We start from the raw sequence: 14,243 nt of genomic DNA on the forward strand, positions 1-14,243 counted from the left end.
GCCTCAGTTTCCTCATCTGTAAACTGAGAAAGTTAATTAGATGGCCTGTGGGGTTCCTTCTAGCTCTAGAAATTTTTTTTTTCCTGGAAGGTACTCTGCCTTTGTGTCTCCAACATCTATATTTCAATGTCTGGATCAAAACAAGGGCTTAAATGTTGGATTAGATGGGTTAGCTTCCCAAGGTACAGTATATTAGACTCACTACATCAGTGGTTGCATTCAATCTTGGCATAGCCAAGAAAATCCTTAAGGTCCCTGAAAAGTCTACATTTTATGGCTCTGGACCCAGTATTTGTCTGGGTTTGATTTTAAGGAGATAATTTTTGGTTTTGCCACAGCAGACAAAATGAAATACATCAAAAATGATCCACGAGCTTGTTCTCTGAAAACTGTTGAGTAAAACATATCTTTATGTTTACAGGCAAGAATATGCTTTTGTGGTTGACCATTTGATTAAATAGAGGTGACCTCTATCAAGTTAATATTAATGTTTCCCATTGTTTTTGTTTTTTACCTGAGTTTGGTTGTTCACTGATGTTGGCCTCATTTACAGGCATAATTGTTCCAGTGTAGAAACCCCAAGTGGGGGTCACAAGGCAAAGGTTCAGCTCTCACATGGGTCTCATACCTGTGTGCCCTTGGGCAATCCACAAGATTCGGTTATTTTTTTTTATCTGTACAGGGAAAGGGGGCACTTGAGGCTTTTAAGGACCTCTTCAGCTCTCAATCTATGACTACTGAGCTGAATCAAATGAGAATATTCTTCTTTTTGTTCTGCGTCACTTCAACCAAGTCTTCCCACATTTCTTCCAAGTTCTTCATATTCCTCATTCATTACAGCACAGTAAAATTCCATTACGCTCCTCCATCACAATTTATTCAGCCTTTCTCCAATTGTTAGGCAGAGTTTGCTTCCAGCTTTTGGCCATTTTATAGTTTTATATATTGTGGATGATGTCTAGACCCAAGCTTTACTTAGCTGTCAGACAAACAAATGTTTATTAAGCAACCATCGTATGCAACGTACTGTGCAGAGTGATGGACTAATCTGAATTCATCTTGCCTTGACTCAGACTAGTTCTAGGAGACTCTTAAGGAATTCTGCACCTTATCTGTAAATCTGTATGTCTACATATTTTTGTGGATACTGAGATGGAGCATATGCATGTCTATAGAATATTCATGTGACACTTTTCCTCCTAAAGGAAAAGAGAATGCTTAAAAATTGATAGCAAAATGCTAATTTCATCCCTGAAATTGCTTTCCCTGCAAGTAAAGAGCTTTTCTTACTTCCAAGGGACAGCCTTAACTCTAATGATTCAATCAAATGAGAAACTATTGAGTGCTTGGGAGATACCAGGCACTGTGCTAGGGTAGGGCTGGGGTCTGGAACTGTGATTTCATTGGAATAGGGAATTCTCCAATGAAGATATTCCCTCTACTAATGCCAGTATCTCCTCTTCCTGCTGGTTGTGTGACCTTGGGCAAGCCACTTTACCATATTTGCCTCAGTTTATTCATCTCTAAAATGAGCTGGAAAAGGAAATGGGAAACTACTCTAATATCTTTTCCAAAAAACCCCAAATGGAGTCATGAAGAATCAGATGTAACTGAAAACAACCAAACAACTGCAAATTTCTGTCATAGAGTTACCTAAAGAACTGAGAGATTTATTGATTTGTCCAGAGTCACCCAGATAATTGGTGTCAGAGGCAGGAATTAAATTCAATTCTTTCTAGATCTGCTGCCACTGTCTACCCACTATGTCATGATACAAAGGTAAAAAATGAGGGCCCTTGAATGGCAGATGACATTCTATCATGAGCAGAACAGTGGCAGAGAGATTTGTCTTCTCAAATATTGAAATGCAGCCATGATATCATTCCTGTTCTTCTAAGGAAGTATCTCCCAAATCATCCCTGCTTGTCTATTCCACATACCCCTTTCTACTTCCTCCTGTAAGACCATCACAATGCTTCCACCCCAAGTTCCAGGGGCATTTCTTGGTGCCTCCTGGCATTTCAAGGATATGAGTGGAGCACATGGATTGTTTATCTGTCATCTATAACCTTCTGTATATGAAAGCCCTCCTCTTTTGTTCCTCCATTTCCCTAGTGATTTTGTTTAGTCATTTGTTTAGTCCATTTCTTCTTTGAAATTCCTAATTTGGAACATGTTTCCTTGGCTTCTCCACTGGCCTCTGAGCAGTGTTCATCATCATATCATTCAGCTAGAGATAAGTAAATATTTGGCAGCAAAGTGGCACTGTTGATAGAGAGCACCAAGCCTGGACTCAGGAAGACCCATCTTCATGAGTTCGAATCTGACCTCAGTCATTAACTGTATAACCCTGGGCAAGCCACTTAACCTAATTTACATCAATTTCTTCATCTGTAAAAATGAGCTGGAGAAGAACTTAACAAACCACTCCAGTATCTTTGCCAAGAAAACCCCAAATGGGGTCATGAAGAGTTGGATGTGATGGAAAACCATTAAACAACAACAAAAAGTCAATACAAGAAATATACAAAATAAAGAGAGCAGTTTCAGTGTCCTGGTACAGATCATGAACACATCATGGGGAGATGAGATTTGGAAGGGTCTCAGGAAGGAAATGACCCATGAAGCTGAACATTGAAGGAAACTAGAGATTCAAATGGCAAAAGAGATAGTCCATGAGAAGGCATGGCACTGGGAGATCAGATGATTTGTACAAGGGACATCAAGAAGTCCACATTGGCTAGACTATGAAATGCATGCAGTGGGATAATGAGAAATCAGCGACAAAAGAGAAGTTGGCTTCAGATTCTGACGACTGTTAACTGCCAAATAGAGAAGCTTATGTTATATCCTTGGACCAAGAGCAACTCAGTATTGATTCCTGAGCAGAGGAACGTCATGGCCACACCTGTGCTTTAGGACAGTCAGATTGATAGATTTATGGTGACAGCTTTAGTTTCCCCTTTACATAGTAGAGGATTGCATCAGATAACCCTTAGGTTCCCTCCAGCTCTAATTTTCCATGATCCCAAGTCTGTTACCAAAGAATGCCTAATCAAAGTTAGTAGGAAAATTCCAACTGAACCCTAGGGAAGGCATTTCCAGGGATGGAAGGATGGTGCAAAGAAAATGTCTGACTACATCAAGCCCAAAAGAACTCAGTAGTAGATGCTGTCCCCATTTGGCTGGAGTCAAGAGACAGGAACCATGACTGGCTTATGTAGTCAGGCAGCAGAAGGCAGAAATTCTATAGCCAGATTTTATGACCAAGGAGAAAACACAACAGTGAGACCTGTATATAATGAATTGGTAAATTTAATGAAAGGCTTTTACTGGGCAGGGAGAAGGGGGAAAGGAAGGCGAGAGACATTAATCACTTCCCTTTTTATGTCTTGACTCCTAAATTCTCTGGGTCTTTTTTTTTCTTTTTAAAAAATACTGTTGTTTTTGTTGTTCAGTAGTTTCAGCAAAACTAGTGGTTTTGGCAAAAATAGAGTCTCTGCAAGGAGTTGATATTCTAATTAGGGACACAACAAATAAGCAGCCATGTACACACAAGATAGATATAGAATTAATGGGATATAATCTCATAGAGATGGCACTAGATGGGTTGGGAATAACCTAGTTTGCCTTCAATCTTGCGTTCATGAAGGGAGGTATATTTCCTAGTATGGTCAACAGAGTGGACCTAGGTTCAAGTTCCATCTGTCACTTATTGTGTGGCCCTGGGCATGCCACCTAATCTCGGTCCCAATTTGTAAAATGAGACAATTAAATGTCTTACTCTGGGTTACCCCATTTGGGGTTTTCTTGGCAAAGATACTTGAATGGTTTGCCATTTTCTTCACCAGGTCATTTTATATTTGAGGAAACTGAGGCAATCATGTTCTGTTCTTTACAACCTTTTCTCTTTCCTGATTTTTCCTTACACAATAGAGTCCTACCTTGTAGTACACCTGAGGGACCACTTGACTGTTTCATCCTACTTTACAGTTATATGTATTGTCTCCCCCAAATAGAATGTGAGCTCATTGAAGGCAGGGACTGTGTGTTGTTCAGTCACTTTCAGCCTGTCCAACTGTTTGTGGCCCCATTTGAGGTTTTCTTGGCAAAGATATGGAATGGTATACTACTTCTTCTATGTCTAGCTCATTTTACAGATGAGGAGACTGAGGCAAACAGGATTAAGTGAGTTGTCTAGGGTCACACAGCTGGAAAGTATCCAAAGTCAGATTTGAACTCATGAAGATGAATCCTCTGGATTCCAATCTCAATGGTCTATCAGCTGCACCACCTAGCTGTGGTGCAGCCTTTTTCTATCTGCATCACCAACACTTAATTTAATGTTTGGTACAATCATTCATCTTACTCTGGGATTAGATTTTAATATGCAAGGTGATAATCTCATAGTCAAAATCACTCTTGAAAATCCCTTAATAGTGTACCCTCTCTCTCTTGCTCTCTCTCTCTCTCTCTCTCTCTCTCTCTCTCTCTCTCTCTCTCTCTCTCTCTCTCTCTGTGTGTGTGTGTGTGTGTGTGTTTGTGTGTGTCTGTCTGTCTCTCTGTCTCTGTGTGTGTGTATGTGTGTGTCTGTCTGTCTCTCTCTCTTTCTGACACAATATCACTTCCTTTCTCTATTTCTCTGACTCTGTCCTCTGGGTCTCTCTACCTGTTTCTATCTGCCTTTCTTTGTATCTCTTTCAATTTGTCTGTTTTTGTATCCCTATTTTTTTGTCTTTCTCTGCATGCCTTTATATCTACCTGCTCTCCCTTTCTTCAATCTCTCTCTGTCTCTCTGTTACCCCCTTATCTCTCTTCCTTTCTGTCTCTCCCTTTTCTTTCTTTCACTTTTTACAGATCTGTGATTTCAATGATGTAGATTTTCCATCCCTCAATGAATATCTCAAATAAGTGACCCCTTCTAATTCTCTGTAAAATTTTTCATCTCTCCCTGAATCTGACAAGGAGCATCTACCCCCTTCATTGAATGTCTTTATCTATATCTTACAAAATATATTTTGTGGGTACTGATGCAACAATATGACAGGTAAACTTTTCTCTTGTTCCATTGTCTGCCTACCTCCTTTTCTGATCATGTTTCCTAGATTATACCTCTAAAGCCATCCCTTGCATGTAAGTCCTCACTGGTAATATGCTGAAGCCTATGTACTTCTGCCATGGGAAATCATTCAGTGTTTTCAATTATTACAAGTTGCTTTCTCAAACAAGAAGTAATCTTTGTAATACCAAATATCTCCCTAGTGATATAAAATGGCTGAAAATAATGGAATACCACTGGTTTTAAAAAGAATAACAATTCCCTAAGCTTTCAATAACTTAAATCACACAAATAGATGTAAAAAATAATTGAAAACCATACAATATTTACATATTAATGCTACAGTTATTCTGATACATTAGTTATTGCTGTAATAAATATTTCTGCTTGCTTGGGTACATTTGGGCTTATGAACTGTCATAGTGGATATAAGTGAGATTTAGCATTTAGATTGGAGTTTGAAAATGGTGATCGACCATATAGGTAGGATATATAGAGCATGACTTATTATCCCTCCCTAAAGGGTCATGAGAAAGTAGTACAAGCCATGAACCTAGCTCTCATTCTTCCTGGTTCCACAGCAAGCCAAGGCCCATTAAGATGAGTAAAGTACCCTTCAGACACTAAATGATGTTATTATAGTAAACATAATTTCAAGGCAACCCAAGACATTTAAAGTGGAGTTCACATAATTAAGAGATAATGCACTCGGGGTTAATTGCTACATCACTCTTCTTTTATAAAGAGAAAATAAAATGTTCTCATATCAAAGTGACTTTCATGTTGTGGGGGGGCACTCATGAAGGGAGAGTCCATATTACATTAGAACGACTGTCTTTGGTGAAGCATTTGGTTTGACCAGAAGGATCTTGTTAGAACCATGCCATGCTGTGTCTCAATACAAACCTTTGGAATAGTGAAGATAAAGAGGGAGAGCTTTCTACACATCACGTATAGGTTGTTGGAATTCCCAAAGTTGAGAAATGGATTCAGTTTGGGCAGCACCTAACTAGCCAATTAGTCAAAAAGCACGTAATAAAGATTTTACTATGGGACATGCTCTGTGCTAGGCTTTGGGAATACAACTTATGGCAAAAATAGAGTCTCTGCCAGCAAGGAGTTGATATTCTAATTAGGGCCACAACAAATAAGCAACCATGTACACACAAGATGGATATAGAATTAATGGGATACAATCTCATAGAGGTGGCACTAGATGGGTTGGGAATTACCTAGTTTGCCTTCAAAATTGAGTTCATGAAGGGATATATATTTCCTAGTGTGGTAGATGGAGTGGATCTAGGTTCAAGTTCCATCTGTCACTGGGCATGCCACCTAATCTCTGTCCCAATCTGTGAAATGAGACAATGGAATTCAATGGCTTCTCACATCCTTTCTCTTTCAAATTCTATGACTGATCCTATAATCCAATGATCCTAGAGCATAGATGAGTAGACAGGAGCCATATTGGGAAGGGCTTTAACTAGTGAGGAGGAGAGTTTGGATTTTATTTTAAAGACTATGAGAACAACTGGAAGTTTCTGAGTACAGAGCCATGAGTTCAAACCTATGCCTTAAATGGGACAGTATGCCCATTTCAGTAACTAGCTTTTGCTTCCTTTTATTTAGAACAATTCCCCTACATACTTATTTCTCTTCTGTTTTATTTTCTAGACTAGTCACTAATCACTTCCCCTCCTTGTCTCAGATATCAGAGTCCAAAGGAAAATCTTTTCAACTATGGAAGACCCCACCAAGAGTCAGAATTCAATTTTAGAACATTAGAATTTAGAGATTCTGCATCTAAAGACAAAGTACTGTCTGGCAACTGCATAAGCAAAGAACAATTCAGAAATACACAAATAATAGACTTGTTATTACTTTTATTATAGAAGAGACTCTTGGATTAATTCAAGCCATGCCTTAAGTGCTAATACCTAAAAGTATTAAATAAATTTGGATCTTAGCTGAAAAAGTGAACACAGGTAAGTCAAAAAATGTTTTCATTTGTTACTTGACATTGATGGGTTTGGGCAACATGGTGGTGCCAGGGTGTCAAGATGAGTCTTCCTGAGTTCAAATCTGACGTCAGACACTTACTTAGCTGAGTGACCCTAGGCAAGTCACTTAACTATTTGTCTCAGTTTCATTATCTATAAAAGGAGCTGAAGAAGGAAATAACAAACATTCCAATCTGTATGTCAACCCCAAATGGGGTCTTGAACAATCAGACACCACTGAAAATCACTGAATAACAACAACAAGTTGATGAGCTTAATACACACAGTAGGTCTGCTTTCAAACCAAGAATGAAGTCTAAAGAGGACGTTGTTAATTGTGATGTCTATTAGTGTTGTTTGTAGATAGCAGTGTTCATGGCATGCAGACTAAGGGCTATATAACGTCTGTATTGGCTGTAATGCCTGTTCCAGTAAATGGGGTTTTATATGCATTTAAAAATGAATATGAGAAACACTAATAAAATGGAATAAAGGCAACACTATTCAGCCATGAAATGATGCTGTAGATGGAAAAAAAATTAGTCTTCAGTCACAGGGCAATTAAGGGTAGCAGAAGAATTATGGAGTCTGGACACAGGGAAAGCAAAATACATTTGAAGATGAAGTTTGGAAAGATAAGGAGAATAGATGAGACAAAGTGATACTCCTCTTTAAATTGGTTTTCTCAGTGTTCCAGGAACTGTGCACCATTAGATCTAATTTGCAACCACACCACTGAGCAACACCAGGTCTCATTAACTCTGTTATTTTGACAAATATACCTAGAGCCTCTTGCTTAAAGTTTATGGAAACACTATCTTTTCTATTGACCTGAAAGGAGTTTTCATTGAAATGTGGTCTTTTTTCCTCCAAATTTTTCTTTTGTGCATCAGCTTCCCAAGATGTAGGATGTAGGACAGCCAGCTCAGTGGATTGAGAGCCAGACCTAGAGACAGAAGATCCTGGGTTCAAATCTGACCTGAGATACTTCTTAGCTGTGTGATCCTGGGCAAGTCACTTAACCCCAATTGCCTAACCCTTAACTGTTCTTCTGCCTGAGAAGAGATATTTAAGTATTGATTCCAAGATGGAAGGTAAGGGTTTAAAGAACAAAATCAAACAAACAAAAATGTAGGATGTGTATTGTTCTATCCAACCTCAAATGTTTTTCTAGTTTGGTTTGGTTTGATTTTTCTGGTTGTACACCTATTCTCTGGACCTGTGCTCTGAATTCGGTTTTTACCCCAACCTAGTTAAAGGAGGTCAGCAGCACTTCACTTTTCCTTCTGAATAAATTAGGTTAGGTATCTGAATCAAGGTGGGCATTTCATTATATTGTTCTTGCCCTATAAGTCAGAATGTTCTAATACCTATGAATACAGTTATGTGACAGCTTCTTCACTACTTCAAAGAGGAGACTCCAAAGGAAAAAGGTAGCCTCTGAACGTTCAAAGAATATAGCCCATCTAGTCTAGGGCAATACTGAGAAACCCAGTGCCCACTCTCAGTCCAGGAGAGTTCATCCAAAACTCAGTATCCTGGAAGGCAGATCTGAAGATAAATCAAAGTGTTCCCCAAAGTCAACAGATTGTGGCATATCAAATCATCAAGCATCTGTCTCACCTCAACCAATTTCATTACTTTATAAATAAGGAAACTGAGTCCCAGAGAAATGGGATGATTTGTCCAACATAACAAAAGTAGTATAATTTTAGAGAACTTATGTGGAGATTTTTTATAAAGATAAAACAGAAGTAGTAAATTAAAGAGCCGAGACTGAACACAGATCCTCTATTTTCAAAGCTAGCATTCCTTGAAAACTCTATAAGGGAGTATATGAAAACCAATAGCAAGCAACATCCAAATGCTATAAACTGAGTGATGAAATGGGATTATTATGTCAAAGTTAAAATGTTTTCTTTCTCAGTTGGAGAAAGCAGAGTTCATTCCTGATCACAACACTGTTCACATGTACCCAACTCATGGGTTCCATGTTGTTCTTATTGTTTTTACCAAAATTTTGTGCATTTTTTTTTCACCAAAGGGTAGACTTCTGTGCTTTACCCACTGAGGCACTGAGCAGGACCCACAGTACCCAAGATGAATAAACAAAACCACCCTTTAATGTTCCTGGTTTTGAATACCCTCTCTGTTAACTTCCTGATTATATACATGACTTTGGATAAGTCACTTGCCCTCTGCATCTTAATTTCCTTATACATATAAGAAAAGGATGATCTATAAGACAACCTGGAGTCTGTGAACTTAAGTTAATTTTATAAGTTGATAGTTTTAAATAATTAGTTTCCTTTTAAATCCAACATTTTATTTTATGCATTTACAAGTATTATCCTGAGAGTGTTTATAGGCTTCACCAGATTCCTAAAGGGATCCATGACTCAAATAAGGTGAAGAACTGCCAACTTGGATGATCTCTGAGGATCTACCCAATGCAAAATCCTAAGAACTTATGCTCTGGAATCATGGAGGAATGATATTTCATACAAATCCATTTTTCAAACAACCAAAGATTTCCAAATTGAATGCTGCACCAAACATCCCAAAGACTTTTTAAATTGAATTTGTTTAAAATGTTACACACATCTTCTTAAAGGCAATAACAATGAATCTTTCTAGAGTGATTAAAGTTTAGGGAATGTTTTTCTCCTAACAAACCTATGAGGCATATGATGAAGATTTTATTATTCTCATTGCTTAGATGAGGAATCTGAGTGTCAAGGAAATGAACTAATTTTAGTGTCGGAGTCATATCTCTAGATTCAACCTACCAATCAATCCATGAGCATTTCATAAGTTCTGCTATATGCCAAGGCCTGAGCAAAACCCTGAGAAGAGAAAGGAAGACAACAGATGAAAAGATAGCCAGAGAGTCGATGGGGATCTCAAGATGCAATAAGGGAGGGGGAATGGCCAGGATCCTGGGGCTTTCTGCTCTGGACAGGCCACCTCTAGAACACTGTCTTCAGCCTGGGAGTCACAGTTTAGAAAAGACATTGATAAACTGGAGAGTGTCCTGAGGGGGAACATTCAGGGTGATGAAGGGTCTTGAGTCCAGGAAATATGAGGAATAGTTAAAAGAACTGGTTTCTGGGGTAGATGATAAATTTATGGAGAACTGGCCACTTCATTCTAGAGCCTGTGACTGGAAAAAAAAGAAATCTAGGCCCAGTCTTATATGCACCTGATGCTGGGAAAAAGTACTTTCAAAGATTTATGAGAAAATGTAGGTAAGCCTTCATGGAGTAATATGCTTTTGGGGAAGTCAGCGTAGGAAGGATAGGAGATGCTCACTGATGATCGGATGAACACTGAAGGAAATCATTCCAGCGATAAGGAAAAAATAGATTTGTCTCCAGAGACCAATGGTCATCGCAGGAGCTCCAATCACCAATTTCAGTTCTTAAAAGAAATATCCAGAAGTTGGAAGCAAGGCCAGGCATCTGAGGCATTGTATTCAGTTCAAGAAGGACATTGAAAAGCTAGAGAGAACAAGCAAGATGCCAGAAGGACTTGAGTCCCTGTCCCATGGAGATCAATTGAAAGGCTGGGCATCTTTAGCCTGGAGAAGGGAAGACTAATGGGGCACCTGGGAACTATTTTTCAGCAAATCAAAGGCTGACATTTGAGGAAGCGCTAGATGCTCCATTTGGCTTAAGGTGATAGAAATCAGGAGTCAAGAAGGTCATTGCAAAGAAGCAAATTTAGGTTTGGTGTCAGGAAAAACAAAAACAAAAGTTTCCTAACAGTGAGAGCTGCCCCACAAGTGCATTGGATCCTCCAGTGGTGGTGGTGGGGTTCCCCCTGCTTGGAGTCTTTGTACCAAGGTTGAATGGCCAGTATGTCCTAGTGGGGACTCCGTTTGGCATGGGGGTCATACTCAATGGTCATTGAGATCCTTCCCATTCTCCAGTCCTGTGATTCTGGAGTTCTATAAACCAGGGATTCTTAGCCAGAAGAAGGCATGACATAGTCAGATACGGAGAGGAGAGGTCATAGAGGCTGCTTTAAATATTGAAGAGACTGACATGTGGAAGAAGAAATAGTCTTGTTCTGCTTAGCCTCAGATGACAGAACTGGGAGCAAAGGGTGCAAATCATACAGAGTCAGATTTAGATATGAGGAAAAAATTGTAGCAAATGGAGATTTCAAAATTAAAATGAGCTTCCTTGTGAGGGTAGTGGACTAGTCTACTTCAATGGATGTCAGAAGGAAAGGTTAAATGGACCCCATAACTCTGAAGTACATTTTTTACCTATGGGTTGACTTAGATGTTTTAGGAAGTTCTTGGCATATCTAAGATTCTGAGACTCTAGAATCCTTTCACATTTGTCTCTGTCAGCCATCTTTCATTTTTAAATCTGCTTTTCTGAAAAATCCGATGGCCAGGTTCATTCAAATTGCCTGCCAGACACTGTAAGTAGAACCCTACTGAGGGCCAAAGAGAATAAAATATAAATCCTGCATCTATGGTCTTCGGGCAAATGTCAAGTGAGCCAGTCTGAGAAGCAGGAGGTTTGGGTTCAAGTCCCATCCCAGATATTTACTAGCTAAGTGATCATGGGCTCTCCCCTTTGTAAAATGAGGATAGTAACACATGGGGCAATCCCTCTTGGGTTCTTGTGAGAAAGTTACTCTGAAGTGCTGTGATGCTGTGAGGCATTACTATTATTATTATTATTATTTTTGAGGCAGTGACTTTTTTCTCCTCTGTATTTCATGAGTGTGACTGGAGGGTTGATGCTGCCGGACTATCCTGGAGATAAGGTGGCCATTACTAGGACTACAAATTTGGTTGTGGAGCCTGAAAGAAAGAATTTAATCTTGGCCAATGCAATAGGAACACTGATTACACATACACACACATCATTAAAATGTGTTCTTCAACTTGATTTAATTTAGCACATGATTATTAAATGTCTACTATGTACCAGGCACTGTGCTAGGGTCAGAGGATACAAAGGCAAAAATTAAACTGCTCCTCCCCTCACTCGAATGAAGGTGAAGTGAGGGGGGGTACCATGAAGGTAGACAAAGGTAAACAAAATAAAATCAAAGACATCTGATTAAAGTTGCCACATGTATTCTGCTTGTCTTATAGATGATAATACTGAGTCTTGGAGAGAGTCTGGGGCCCCCAAATTGAACTGATCTTGAGCTCTGAGATTACCAATTTTAACCTCTCTATTTTATAATCAAGAAAAGCTGGAAATAGAGAGATGATGGGACTTCCCTGGAGTGCCAAAGGTAATAAGGCACAGGGCTAGTATTCTCATCAACCCAGGCTCCTGAGCAGCTGATCTAACTCATTCCACTGAACCCCTCTGTGACTTGCCCACCAGTGAACATCAGGAGTGGAACTCAAACCCAAGTTTCTCAATTGGGATTCCAGGACACCTTCCGCTGTAACAGGCTGCATCCCCAGGTTGTCTTGATGATGATGGATGTCAAACGGGAGCAGGGATGTCGTGAATTTGCTGGCAGCAAAGCCTTTGCAGCATATGGCACCACAGTGGCAAAGATAATGATGAAGGATGAGAATAGGAAATGGAGCTCTGATCCATAGCTTTCCAGCAGGTAGTCCAGGATCTGTAATAGAAGGAATTTCCTTCTATCTACAAATCAATCAACCAACAAGTGTTTTTGTGTGTGCAACCAAGCTTGATTGGCCGAAGCATTCAAGAATCCAGAGACCAACTCTTCTAGGAACAAGACACCGACCTGCTAGCTGAAGGTCTTGGTCAGTCTTGTGCTATGCTCTTGAGAGGTCCTCTCTACCCAGGGGGATATTGTGGGTCTCCCTCCAACGTTTCAAGGCTCTATAGTCAGCACTGTGAACATGGCTTACTCACATTTCCATGTTTGGGGGATGCAGAAGTCCTTCTGACCCAGGAGCTGGTTAACAGCTCCAGCCTCTGGTGGGGTTTCATGATTCTGCCGAAGGGTGTCCACAAGGTATGGCTGGCTTCTGAGTGGTAATCAATTACCTAAGCTTATGATGAATGGAAACTAATGATGAAAGCTTTCGTTTCCTAACATCATTAGCAAATGTTTGTCAGCTGCTTACCAGGTGTAGACACACATACATCATTCCTAGCTGTTTACCAAATCTGGGGGATACACATCATTAGTATTTACCAAATGTGGAGCACGTAGAGTTTGTCACTAACTCTTCAAGATGTACAAATCAAGCCCTGATTGTATTATTGGGAGAAAGGGTTTATATAGTAGTTATTTAAGCCCAAAATGGGGACTTAAGATGGAGTCACTCATTCTAAATTCCAGCAAGCATTTATGAAGCACCTACTATAACCCAGGCACCATGCTAGGTAACAGGGCTACAAAGACAAAATGAAAGCCAATTTATGAGCCACATTAGTGAAAAGGTGAAAATCAATACAATCAAGTAGTCATATGATTGCATTCACCCATGGCTTTAGTGAAAAGAAACAGCTGAATGGGGGAGTGGTAGAGGAGGAGAATTTATATAGGCTGACTCTGAGGTTCATAATTAGGAATTTTTAGGAAAATCAGGAAAACATGCTCTGGATAGAAACAGGAAAATTGGGGAGAGAATGGGTTACATGGAGAAGATATTGAATTCCACTGAGGACATTTTGAGTCTGAAACACCAAAGGGAAATCTAGACAATGGGAAGGGGAATTGATGCTTCTTCCAGGAAATTGAATTTGCACAAATTCCCCAGAGTTAACAAATGGGAAGAAGGGATGAGCTGGGGGATGGGAGTGGGCCTGATGACATCCAGCTCATAGAGATGTTTTCTGGTGAAATCAAAGGGCAAGCATGAGTGAGGCTTCCCTTTCTGGGTTGTTTTTGAGTATAGAATATAGGCAAATGCCACTGGAGGAAAAGAGCATGAGTGTGATTCCGATCTTATGAACCTTCGCATGGGACTTTGACCAACATGGCAGCAGAGAAAGGGGAGTGAGCTCTTCCCTTATGTTTCCATCTTGCTCTTGAAATGTCATTGATGATGCCCAGGGAGCTCTTGGAGGGCCGGGCCTGACTCTGGCTTGTATTCATGGCAAAGTGTTGATGCCCAGCATGTGCCCTAGAAAAGCCTCTTCAGCCTTCACTTATTCATTTACATAGGCTCTCCAGTCAATCTACTCACTTTTTAGAAGAGGAAACTCAGGCCTCAAGAT

Source organism: Monodelphis domestica, chromosome 8, assembly GCF_027887165.1.
Source record: "Monodelphis domestica isolate mMonDom1 chromosome 8, mMonDom1.pri, whole genome shotgun sequence".
In the NCBI taxonomy this organism is placed as follows: Eukaryota; Metazoa; Chordata; class Mammalia; order Didelphimorphia; family Didelphidae; genus Monodelphis; species Monodelphis domestica.